The sequence below is a fragment of the Neofelis nebulosa genome, chromosome 1 (assembly GCF_028018385.1).
Source record: "Neofelis nebulosa isolate mNeoNeb1 chromosome 1, mNeoNeb1.pri, whole genome shotgun sequence".
Lineage (NCBI taxonomy): Eukaryota > Metazoa > Chordata > Mammalia > Carnivora > Felidae > Neofelis > Neofelis nebulosa.
In genome coordinates this window covers 99,468,429-99,481,307 of record NC_080782.1, presented here as the reverse complement: position 1 = coordinate 99,481,307, position 12,879 = coordinate 99,468,429, and the positions used below count along the sequence as shown (strand labels likewise).

The window sequence follows — 12,879 nt, the reverse complement described above, 5'->3', positions numbered from 1 at the left end:
GACTGCCAGCCTAAAGTAAAATTTAGTCTTTGTCTCAGTGGAAAATTCTATATTGTAGTTAGATGGTACAAGTTCTTCCTGCCATTTATGTGACCCAGTGGGTTATGAAGCTGGGAATCCGAGACAGTTTGATACCACAGGGAAGTAGAAGTGACCCAGAGAAGGGCATAGAGTATTTTTCAGTGAATGAATAAATGACTGAATGAATGAAGAGAGGAAGAGATAACCTATATTATTAAGACGACTTGTGGCTGAAATTATTGCTCATAGCTGATAAAATTATGACATCTGGGCATATGGACTTATTAATTAAGTCTCAAAATACTAATATTAATGACCAGGGAAAATATGAAAGGCGTGTTTTTAAGACCAAAAAAGATAGTTGCTTTATAAAGTGGTTCTTGGGGCGCCTGGGTGGCTCAGTCGGTTGGGCGTCCAGCTTCGGCTCAGGTCATGATCTCACGGTCCGTGAGTTTGAGCCCCGCGTCGGGCTCTGTGCTGACAGCTCAGAGCCTGGAACCTGTTTCAGATTCTGTGTCTCCCTCTCTCTCTGCCCTTCCCGTGTTCATGCTCTGTCTCTCTCTGTCTCAAAAATAAATAAATGTTAAAAAAATAAAATAAAAAAAAAATAAAGTGGCTCTTGACCCTGTGTTTATCCACAGGCTAACAGGTTTACATGACATCACAAAGAGCCAATCATAATTCTGTTGGGAGTACACATAACTATGTGTACTAGTTATCCATGACTGTGTAATTAATTACTCTAAAACTTAGCAGCTTAAAACAAAGAACATTTATCTCACAGCTTTTCAAAGTCAGGAATCTGATTCTAGTTTAACTGAGTCCTGTGGCATTCAGTCTGTCATAAAGCTTCAGTCCTCCTAGGGTCCAAGCAGAACAGATCTTCCAAGCTCAGTCATGGTGTTGGCAGGATTCAGTTCCTGACGGACGTTTGGACTGAGGACCCCATTCCCTCGTTGCTGTTGGCCACAGGCTTCCCTCAGCTCCTTGACATATGGGCCTCTCTGTGGGCAGCTCCCAATATGGTAGCTGGCTTTCCTCAGTGAGCAAACAAGAAAGGGCCAGTAAGTTGGAAGCCAGAGCCCTTTTGTAACCCATTCTCAGAAGTGCTGTCCCATAGTTTGCTGTATTCCAGTCATTAGAATCAAGTTAGTAAATCCAGCATGTGTTTCAAGGGGAGAAGATTCTAGAAGGGCATGAATTCTAGAAGGCAGGAATCACCAGGGTGATTACAAGCTGCCTTCTACAGGGTGTGTGTGTGTGTGTGTGTGTGTGTGTATATGTGTGTGTGTATACACATATATACACATGTGTATATATATACACATGTGTATACACATATATACACATATATACACATGTGTATATATATATATACACGTACACATACACACTATATATATATATATATATATATATATATATATATATATATATATATATTGCAATTGACCTTTTTTGCAATTGACCCCAGAAAAGGGGGCAGGATCCTCTTTATTAATGTCAGAGACCAGATCAGAAATTGGATGGTGTCTTGGTGTAAATGATTATGGTATTAAGGTTATTTATGCCTGGATAGTTTAAAAAGATTTTTTTTTTTTTGAAATTTATTTATTTGAGAGGGAGAGACTGTGTGTGTGTATGTGCGCAAGGGAAGGGCAGAGAGAGAGGAGAGAGAAACCCAAGCAGGTTCTATGCTGTCAGACGTTTCACTGAATGAGCTACCAGGTACCCCTATAGTCTTGAATTGTGAATTATTTGGGACTAAGCTTTTCATTCCTCTGCCATTTTAAATAATACTAAATGGACTTTTAAGTTTTCTTTTCAGGTGGGCCGGGGAGACTGTCTTGATCATTTCTTTGCTGTAGGGATTTTGCTGCAATGGGACCGTTCAGACAAGTCTGCTACTCCTATAGGCTTTGAAAGTTTCTCTCTGATGCCAGAAATCCCACCCTTTAAATTAAAGGAGTTAATTTCCTAAAAAAGAATTTCTTCTGCTGAGTAGATTTCATATTAACTTCTGCAAAATATCTTTGAATAATGAAAATAATTCCCTTTTAAGAACTTCATTTCTTTAGTTTTGTAGGGCAACTGTGAAAAAAATCTAAGATGGAGAGTTCTCTTTGGGAAAGTCTGGATCGGGGAAGGGAAATCAGACTAGAGCTATTAGGAAGAGCAGGGAATGGGAGGGGGCATGTTGGCAAGAGAAGGAGAGGGAATTTGCAAATTATAGTTGAGCAAATAGTTATGAATGGGGCTGCTGTTGTATGTTTCCCAAGGAAGTTCCTGATATATTATATTTCTTTTTTAAGGAAGGGGAAAACGCTACAAATCTTCTGGCATGCTTACTTTTTCTGTCCTACCTCGGAAAGTAAACAGAGCAAAAAAGCCTTCCCTTGGTGATGGGCTTGTTTAGAAATATTATCTTCAAAGAGCTCTTTATGTGAGCCAAGCTGTTCTTTGTATTAGTGACTCTGAGGCAGTTTCATATGTGTCCTGGAAAAGAAACAAAAACACGGTGTGATTCCTTTTGTGTCAGTGCTTACAACTCAGACACCAAAAAGACAGCTCATTGATTAGATCAAGCTCTGGCCTTACCTAGTAGAGAGGTAGAGAATTATACTTGAAAGGAGAAATGCTTCCAATGTTTAAGCAAGTGAGGGCCATGAATATGGGTTTGCTTAACCCTGAATATTTGCGATTTCTTCAAGAAAAAGAATCTTATGACTGGGGAGTGCTTTAGAGAATCCATTGGATTTCTTCTACAGGCTTGGACCTCACTGTCTGTTTTCCTAAAGATGCTGCCTATGGCTTGCTCATAAACGATGCTAATAGAAACTAGGAATCTGGAAGGAAATATCTTCCTTGGTCATCAACCCATTAAGGGACATGTTGTTGCTCTCTACAAAATGTTAATCAAATATTAAGGAATTCTTAATTGCATTTTCAAAACATAAATAGTTTTTATTTTTCTATGGTGATTCTGCATTTCCCCCTTCCTCCTTGTTCTCTCCCTGGCTCTGATCACCCCTCTGTGTCCCAGGGAACAAGAAAGTGTGGGGTTGCTCCATGCAGTGGCTGACAGGCTGGTGGGGCAAGGGGCACAGCTGAGTCGAGAGCAGGGACCCTTTTCAGGGTCTGGCTCCTAGGTAAGGGGAGGGCCTGCCTTCCAGGAGTGCCCTGTTTGGATTTGCTTACAAGTCAGCTTGCTTTGAGAGCCATATGCCACAGGTCGAGGACCTTTTTGACATCCTGGGGCTTGTCCCCCTAAGGTACGTATCCACAGTAGGGAGACAGAGTAACCTCCGAGGAGAACTAGTCATCAGGGTTAGCCATCAGGGGATAACCACAGATGAGAGGATAAGATGAGATGTGGTTTTTTTGTTTTTTTTGGTTTTTTTTTTTGTTTTTATAAACAGAAAGAGTACATAACGGGTGGGGGGTGGGGGGAGAGAGAGAGAAAGAGAAACAATCTTCAGCAGTCTTCACGCTTAGCACAGAGCCCAGCACAGGACTCGATCCCATGACTCTTGGATCATGACCTGAGCACAGGCTAAAAACAACTGAGCCACCCAGGCACCCCAAGAGGTGCTCTTGACGGGGTGTCTCCATGGCAGGCAGCCCAGCCTTCCAGGGCATGCTGCTTGCAGCTAGGTTCTTGGAGGAGATGTTGATGCTGAGGTCCAGCTGTGTGGTAACCGGGGATGGTGCTGTGGAGCTGCAGTAGAAGGGACAGTTGTTAAGGACATAAAGGGAGAAGCCATACAGTTTGACAGGGAACTATATTTGAGGGACAGAGGAGGTTGGGAAGACAGATGCATTGGGGAGGATCCAGGCATCACTAACCTGACTCAGACACACACGTTGTATGGTCTCCATCAGGCAAGCCTGGGGTTGGAACACACAGTTGAGTTTCACATATTTTGTGTCCTAGCCTTGGGGATGTATTGGGCAGATGCCAGTCAGGTGTGAGCCCACAAATCAAAGCTTACCTTTTTAGCGTGCTGGCATTTTTAAATACAAATAATCAATATTAATCCTCTCTAGCCAAAGAGAATTGAGCAACTGATATTTGATCCCAAAGTTTATATTAGTCTTTCAAGCTCTTTGAAGTTGGAGAGCTGGGAGAGGTTAGGAATTTTCCATGATCTCAAACATACTTTACTCCAAGGGTTACCAAGTGAGTGTCTGCTCACCAGACCCACACAGTGCCCAAGGCATTCAACTTACACAGGGTTATTCCCATCTTATAGATGGCAAAAACAAGTCCTGGAAAAACCTAAGGAATTTTTCCAAGGTCACAGCCAACAGACAGATAAATACTATTCCAACCCAGCTTCTTCTGATTTCATAGCCAATTGCTTAAAAACTAACACAGTCTCTTTTCCTTCTTTTTTTTTCCTTGTGTTACTTGCTTTTCTTTTTTTTTTTTTAATTTTAATTTTTAAAAATTTACATCCAAATTAGTTAGCATATACTGCAACAATGATTTTAGGAGTAGATTCCTTAGTGCCCCTTACCCATTTAGCCCATCCCCCCTCCCACAACCCTTCCCATAACCCTCAGTTTGTTCTCCATATTTATGAGTCTCTTATGCTTTGTCCCCCTGTTTTTATATTATTTTTGTGTCCCTTCCCTTATGTTCATCTGTTTTGTCTCTTAAAGTCCTCATATGTGTGAAGTCATATGATGTTTGTCTTTCTCTGACTAATTTCACTTAGCATAATACCCTCCAGTTCCATCCTAGTAGTTGCAAATGGCAAGATTTCATTCTTTTTGACTGCTGAGTAATACTCCATTGTATATATATACCACATCTTCTTTATCCATTCGTCCTTCAGTGGACATTTGGGCTCTTTCCATACTTTGGCTATTGTTGATAGTACAGCTATAAACATGGGGGTGCTTGTGCCCCTTTTATCCTGTGGATAAATGGCTAGTAGTGCAGTTGCTGGGTTGTAGGGTAGTTCTATTTTTAGTTTTTTTGGGGAACCTCCATACTGTTTTCCAGAGTGGCTGCACCAGCTTGCATTCCCATCTTTTCCTTATTTCTTAATGTACTTTAGTCATGTCATTATTTTTTTTAATTTAAATTCAAGTTAGTTAACATATAATGTAGTATTGGTTTCAAGAGTAGAATTTAGTGATTCATCCCTTGCATATGATACCCAGTGCTCATCCCAGCAAGTGCTCTCCTTAATTTCCATCACCCATTTAGCCCATCACCCCACCCACCTCCCCTCCAGCAACTCTCATTGGTGGTCCTGGCTTTTAGGTTCTAGATAGACTAGCTTTGTTCTAGGTCTCGATCAGTTTTTACTACCTGAGCTTTGGTGGAATTATTAGCACAATATGACCATCCATTGTCTTTCTTGATTTTCTTTCCCTTTTTTTTTTCAATCTTTTCTGTTGTTTGCTTGCTTGTTTCTGTTTTCTTTTGCTTTCTTTTAAAGATTTATTTATTTATTTATTAAAAAATTATTTTTTACATTTATTTATTTTTGAGAGACAGAGAGAGATAGAGTGTGAGTGGGGAGGGGCAGAGAGAGAGGGAGACACAGAATCCGAAGCAGGCTTCAGGCTCTGAGCTGTCAGTACAGAGCCCGACGCAGGGCTCAAACCCACAAACCACGAGATCATGACCTGAGCTGAAGTCGGACCCTCAACTGACTGAGCCACCCAGGCGCCCCAAGATTTATTTATTTTTTTAGAGTGTGAGAGTGAGTGGGAAATGTGCAGAGGGAGGGAGGGGGAGAGAGAGAGAGAAAGAGAGGGAGGGAGGGAGAGAGAGAGAATCATAAGCAAGCTCTGAGCATAGCCCAGAGCCTGACACAGTGCTCCATCCCACAACCCTGGGATGTGACCTAAGCCAAAAGCAAGAGTCAGACACTCAACTGACTGAGCCACCCAGGCGCCCATGTTTCTGTTTTCTTTTAACTAGTACGTATAGTAGTTCTGGGAAGAATTTACCTTGTATTCACCCTCCCTTTCTTGTCTCTTGTCTGTCTGTTTTCTAGTAGCCTTCTTGAAGTTTTAGTAGGAATTTGCACTTTTCAGTGATGTAGACTTTATTTCCTTTTGGTGCATCTTTGTTCTTGGTTGGGTCTGGATTCTACATTCAATCTATCAATTGCCTTTTGGGTTCTGCCACAACTAAAACTGGCTTGAAAGAATGCTGTGCCTTGTGGTTGAAACATCAAAAGGGTACAAATAGCAAATACTGCTGAGGTCTCTTCCTTCCTGTAGGAACCTCCCCACCAGATGCTGCCTCATGCTGTGATGCTTATAATTCATAAAACAGTGTCATTATTTGAGGCCTTAGGGGAATTCTAAGGAGGGCTGGTGGGGGAAAACAATTGTAGAAAGTTCTACAGTGATTTTTTTCCGTATCTTCCATTTGTAGAATGTAGAATAGTCTGCCATTGCTTTTTTTGGTCTGAACAGTTTTGTTATCCTCTAGCCGAGTGCAAATCTCCATATGTATATGGGGACATTGAGTGTCAGAGAATTTCATCAATTCACCAACCCATGATGGAGTTACTGGGAGATTTGGGATTAGGATAAAGTCTCCTGGCTGTTTGACAACTGCTCTTTTGTCCCATGATTCCAAGTCCTGTTGATTAGAAAAAGCATTAGTAGAAGGCTCAATGGTGAAAATACACAATAATAAATATATTTAATTTAGGCTGTTTAATAAATTCAGTTCAAGTTCTCTCTTAGCTATGTACTGAATTCATAGCATACTTTTTTGTCATTTATCTTATATTTTTCCTGTGAAGCTTGAACCTGTTTAGGTGCTAGAACAGGAATTCACGAATTGAGTTCTAGTTATTTCCATACTCTCCTCATTTAGTCTCGATTGGCTCAGATGGTCCTTGACTTTTTTTCTTTTCAAATAATATATAATCCAGAAGTTTCTTGCTCAAGGATTTCACAGGGCAAAAGCTGAGGCAGCTACATCATCTAAGTGAGAAAGTGACTTTGGACAGTGATGCTCAGATTCAGTTACCTACTGCATCGGGATCACAGGGGCATTTGTGCAAATACAGGCTTCTCAGGTTCACTCCAGACCCTAAAAGTCCATCTCTAGGAAGTGGAGCTCTGGCGTCCGCATTTTAACAAATGGCTCAGGTAAATGTTTATGCTCACTGAAGTTTGAGAATCACTGTCTGAAGAGAGAAGAGACCAGCATGTATCTCACCAGCTCTGGCTTTCCCATCCCAGCTAAGATGAACACAGATACCCCTTGCTGTGTGACCAGAGTGGGAGAGGAAGAGTATTGAGGGTGTCCTGTGCTGTCATGAGAATGATGGAGGAATGAAAACAGCTTCTGTAGAAAAAGTGATAGTACATCAGCCAGGGTTGGGTACAAAGCCTGGGCAGTTTTTAGAACTTTAGTTGGCTCTTAAGTTTTTCTCATGGGGCCAGTCAGCATGTTCATGTGAATTTTGCCAACAAAATGAGAGGACATGAGTGGGGCAGCTGGGTTCAGGGATTGGCATGTTGGCTCTGAGAAAGTCAAAGGAACAGGAACTGCTGGGTGAGCATCATTGACATTGGATGGCCTTGAGGTCCCATCTTGGTAAGGAAGCTCATGAAGCCTGGATGAAGTGGGGTACAGGGAGAGTCAAGGAACTGCCTATTATGATGTGGATGAAGGGGAAGACTTGTAAGAATGACAAGTGGAGAAGTGGGTAAATGAAAAGCTCTGGAGATTTGGAAGCCTAGATATTAAAGGTGAAGTATTTCTGGATAGTTCAGGTCCAAGATGGGGACTTTGTGTAGCTCAAGTGGAATGGAGGAGAAACCTTTCAATGAAGGAGGGAGTCTTCCAGTTGTGCTTTGGGTTTTCCCAAGGGCCCCCACCTTCTTGAAGGCACCAAGCAGAGATGAGCATTGGAGGAACACAGTGATTGTGGCAAGAAAAAATCTTGGAGGTCAGGAGATGAGTGATGAGGTTAGGAAGTGAAACAGACATAAGGTGGAGGCAGAGGTCTTGGAATAGAGGTGTTAGGGCCTGGCCTGGGCAAAAGTCAGTTCAGCTGTAATGGTGATAAATAACCCTTTCTTCCCTGGTTCTGTGAGTTAAGGAAATTTGGGAAGCAAGCAGCCCTGGTTTGTGGGAAGTAGTATCACAAAGGAAAAGTCAGAATGCCATTAAGACAAGCAGGTGGGGAAAGTGTAAACAAGAAGTTGAGAATATAAGAGTATTACATTTTTAAAACAGGTCAAGAGTTCCAGAGGCACATCAGAAGGAATTAGCAGAGGGGCATCTGGGTGGCTCATTTGGTTAAGCGTCTTCGGCCCAGGTCATGATCTCTCAGTTTGTGAGTTCAAGCTCCGCGTTAGGCTCTGTGCTGACAGCTTGGAGCCTGGAGCCTGCTTCGGATTCTGTGTCTCCCTCTCTCTCTGCCCCTCCCCTACTCATGTTTTCTCTCTCTCTCTCTTTCTCTCTCTCTCTCTCTGTCAAAAATAAATAAACTTAAAAAAAAAAAAAGAAGGAATTAGTAGATTCAGGGTATGTATGGGAGGACTGCTCAGTAGGACTCAGTGAGACAGATGAATGTATCCAAAAGTGTGCTTAAGGGTCAGCCCTTGTTTCAGACCTTTGTAGGAGACTAAAACCACTGCAAAAGCAAGGTTAGATTGATTTGACAATGGGCAGGCTCATTAGAGATCTTACGTTACTAATTCATTACTAATTCGTTACTGTGACATACACTTGAAGCGAGTAACTGTAAAATCTTGTGACCCAGAGTAAAACAGGCTTATATCATGCCCCCAGCTAGCCGTGTGATGATGTGTGCGTGTGTGTCTAACTAAACAACAAAGATTCACAGAGCAACACTTCACCTTTAATACCTACAACACACCCTGACATTTACTGCTCTGTCCTAATTCATTTTCTCCGAAAATGCTGGTCGTGACCCATTGATTCATGACGGATGCAGGGTTCAGCCTGCTGCTGAACAGGCATGCATCTGCTATCTTAAGCCTCTGTGGTAATACTAGGCGCTGTTCCCTGGGCATCCTGTGGATGAAGAATATTCATTTGCTTTTGTTGATCATAATTAGAGCTTATTGTATGATCAGGAAGAAGCCAGAAAGTCATGTTTAATCAAGGCTTTCGTACTTAAAATCTTTACTGGCTCTACACCACCTACAGGACCGAACTGTACCTCCTTGTGTGTGTACCTCACACAAAGGGCCGCAATTGTCTTACCCTTATGATGACTTTCTGTGGTTAATCATTCCCTCTTTGTCCTTTTCCCACTGCACTTACTACAGTTTATGATAATTCTTAGTACATGTTGGCCTTTCCTAGCTATCAAGGAGCTCCTCAAGGTAGACCGTCTTCTCTCAGTACCTCCAGTGACTCACACACAGCCTGGCACAGAACACAAGTGGGTTGGTTTGGCTGAGCAAGTGCAGTGATCTCCGAAGTCCTGCCTGCAGTTTCTTGTCCAGTATGGCCTAGAGGGACCCTGTGAGGGGCACCAGTTCTCTCCATTCAATAGTTCTTGCTGATCATGGGTGATTTTCACTTCTGAATTGTGTGGGTCACTTTGGGGAACACAGAACAGCCAACTGCTTTGACATTTTATTGTGGAAATGGTGGTCCCAAAATGGTAGTACTCACATTCCATGTATATTCTGTTACCCACGATATTCAGTGGTACCCGTGTCATGCTTCTCACAGTTTTGGATAGTGTAGGACTGGGTGCTGTTCACTTTTCTATTTTTTTTAAATTTTTTAAAAGTTTGTTTATTTTGAGAGAATGCAAGTGGGGGAGGGGCAGAGAGGGAGAGAAAGAGAATCCCAAGCAGGCTCCACACTGGCAGAGGGCTCAAACTCACAAACCCCAAGATCATGACCTGATCTGAAGTCAGACCCTTAACTGACTGAGCCACCCAGGTGCCCCATCTTTCCATTTTAGTGGGGCACTTTGGTGGCTGCTCTGTGTCTATGGCCTAATGGGATAGGAATTCTAAAGGACCTCTATGTAGATAGAACTGCCCACCCCTGATGATGCATTTTGCACAATAAGTTGAAATAGGCTTTTTGTGGATCAGAACTGCCTACGGTCTAACATATATCAATAAGATATATTTAAGGATGGATTAGCAAAGGTTCAGCAGACTTAAATGATAAATGCAGATGCACAGAAGTCCAGTGGCTAAGTCAGACAAAAATAAATTCATTTATGTGATATAGACCTGTGTGTGTGTGTATGTGTATGTGTGTGTCTTTTGAGAAACACACAAAAACAGTAGATGGCATATTATTTTCTTGTTCCTGATATGCCTCCCAGGCTGGATATAGACAGAACAAAGGGAAAGTAGGCTCGGTTGGGGATGGAGGGAGGGGGTCAGGCAGGAGTGACCTGGTTTCTAGTAGCCACATGAACAAATCAACAGAAACAAGGGCAGGTAATTTTAATAAATTCTATTTACTCAAGTATATCCTTTAAAATATCCTTTCAATGTATAATCATTGTATAAAACTATTGAGATGTGATACTGTCTTTTCTCCTCCAGCACAACTCAATTCAGATTAGCTGCACTTGAAGTGTTTAATAGCCAAGGGACTAGGGGTGCCCACATAGGTCAGCACAGGCCCTACATGCTTGATGCTTTAGTCTATGCGGGGGCCTCTCAGGAACCTCTGACCATGCCAAGCAAACATGAGAAAAGGTACAGAGATAGATGTGTGTTGTGTACATTGGAAGCAAAGTAAACCTTTAAGAGAAGAGAAATGGAGAATTCACCAGTGAGGTGAACTTGAGTTTTTCTTCTCTCTTAATTTCCAGCCCACATTCACATTTAGAACAGAAATGAACTTGCCAAGATTCTTCAGGAAATAGTAAGTGATAGGCAGTGCATTCCCCTTTTCTACTTCACTGTGTTCAGGGGTGCGTAGATGATACCCCTGCATCTTTGCAGAAGAGGTGGTGTTGGAGGGCTGGGGATTACAGCCAGTTCATCCTCTGCCTCTGATGGTTTCTCGCTTCACTCATGCAGTTCAGCAACCAAAATGGACGCTGATAAGGTGGTGATCAGGAAGTCACCTACCGACCAGCAGCCAAACCCATGTCGTCAAATCCACGTCGCTTTTACCTTTTTCTCTTCCTTAATAAAGGTCTAATTAATGATGGACTATGACAAAATTGGCCATCTTATTTTGAGGCATAACGGAGTTAAATTAAGACTTATCTACAATGCTTGATTTTTACAAAGGTGATGATGGAAAGAGAGGAGGTGGATAGTACAGACCTGGGAAGGAAGTTGGCCCAATATCGACATTTTAATACCCGGGACTAAATACAAAAGTGTCTGCTGTTTTATCAAGGCCAAGGATGCTTTTTCTACCTAGGCAGACATTCTCTAAATTTTATTCATAGGACAGTCCCTTGTGTAAAGCTGCAGAAACAATAGAAAATACAGCTTCTTTGTTATCAGAGAAGCATTATCTAAATAAAATTAGCAGATTCAATGTTCTGATTTGGCCTTGACTGAAAGTCAGGTGCAGAGGCAACATGCTGATTTTGTTGTTCTTAGCGAATGAACTATAGTTGATTTCTTTTCCCTAGTTCTGGCTGTGTTACTATTTGAGTGACCTTGAGCAAAGCACAATGTCAGTGTCTCAGCCTTCTTAGTTATTAGACATGTCCACGAATACCTTTCACACCTCCCTCCTTAACGTTACTTTGTGATAAGCAGGCTGAGAGTTGAGTATATTTTACAATATACACCAGTACACTGGTATATATTGTAAAAAGTTGAAACATGAGATAAAATGCCTCTTAAACTCCACTGTTGATTAGAAAAACATTTAAAGTAGTCAGAACAGCTGCGAATCAGGCATCCCACCTTAATTAGAGTCAAAGAATGTGTGCCTTCAGCTGCTTTTTATTGATTCTGTTTGCACATTTACTTCCTGTATAGCAGAAATACAGGTGGAGTAGGTTTACACAGGGAAGAATGAGCACGTCTGAACAACCCAGAAGGGGAATCTTCTTTGTGTAAACAGTATATTCAGTACCAGATACAGGCCCCTCTTTCATAGCACGAGGAGACTAGGAAATTGCTTTTTAAACCGGGAAACACACACACGGATTAATGATACCTTTCCATGGTAGAGCATCCATTGAGGAAAAACTTTGACCAATGTTGGCATAGAAAATCCAGCTTGTCAATGTAACTCTTACTGAATAGGTCACCATCTCTTGTAGGCAGAAAAATAGGGTGGTTAAAAACCACCCTTTGACCTCTCACCTTGAGCAGGCCTGGAAGTTAGTCCCTGGCTGTTAGAGGTGACTTGGGCAGCAGGCAAATTGGATTTCTTTGAGGCAGGTGCAGACAGCACTACAGGACAGCACGTTTTCTGAAATAAACCTGAAGTCAAGCTCATTTGGGCTCACCTCAGCAACCCTGCTACCTTACAAGTTCAGAGTACACTTGTTCTCCCCAAGTTCCATTCTTACTTGTGTCCCCTTAGGCTCGACCCGACGCCTCTTCTCTCCACCCCTGCCCCCACCCAACCAGTCAGGCACAGCTGAGAGTTTGGATGGAGGACTCCTGATAGACAACTCCTTAGCTGCTCCAAGGCCTGCGAGGAGTTGCCACAGAATGGGCAAAAATCAAAGCTTTTCCTTCCTTCTGTGAAACCTGCTACAATTATTAAATTAGTAGGGGGCTGCAGTGTGAGTATCAGGGAGAGGTCTGTCTGACTTTGGGATATGAGGAGTGCAAGTTTTTTGAGGGTAGAGACTATCATTGATGATAGTTTCTTCTATTGCTCTGCAGGATATGTTTTCTAGCAGGTTCTTTTAAAAGGTGTGGTCGCTAAAGTGACTT

At 42.2% G+C, this 12,879-nt stretch overlaps 1 protein-coding gene and 1 long non-coding RNA gene across 3 annotated transcripts in view; both read left to right on the top strand.

Moving 5' to 3' along the window:
* Positions 1–12,879, top strand: part of IQGAP2 (IQ motif containing GTPase activating protein 2) — a 312,421-nt gene that overhangs the window by 66,260 nt on the left and 233,282 nt on the right. The gene's annotated exons all lie outside the window — the stretch shown is intronic.
* On the top strand, positions 5,806–8,486 carry LOC131511545 (uncharacterized). Its single transcript, XR_009261568.1, has 2 exons — positions 5,806–7,152; positions 7,246–8,486. It is a non-coding gene; the product is annotated as an uncharacterized LOC131511545 (long non-coding RNA).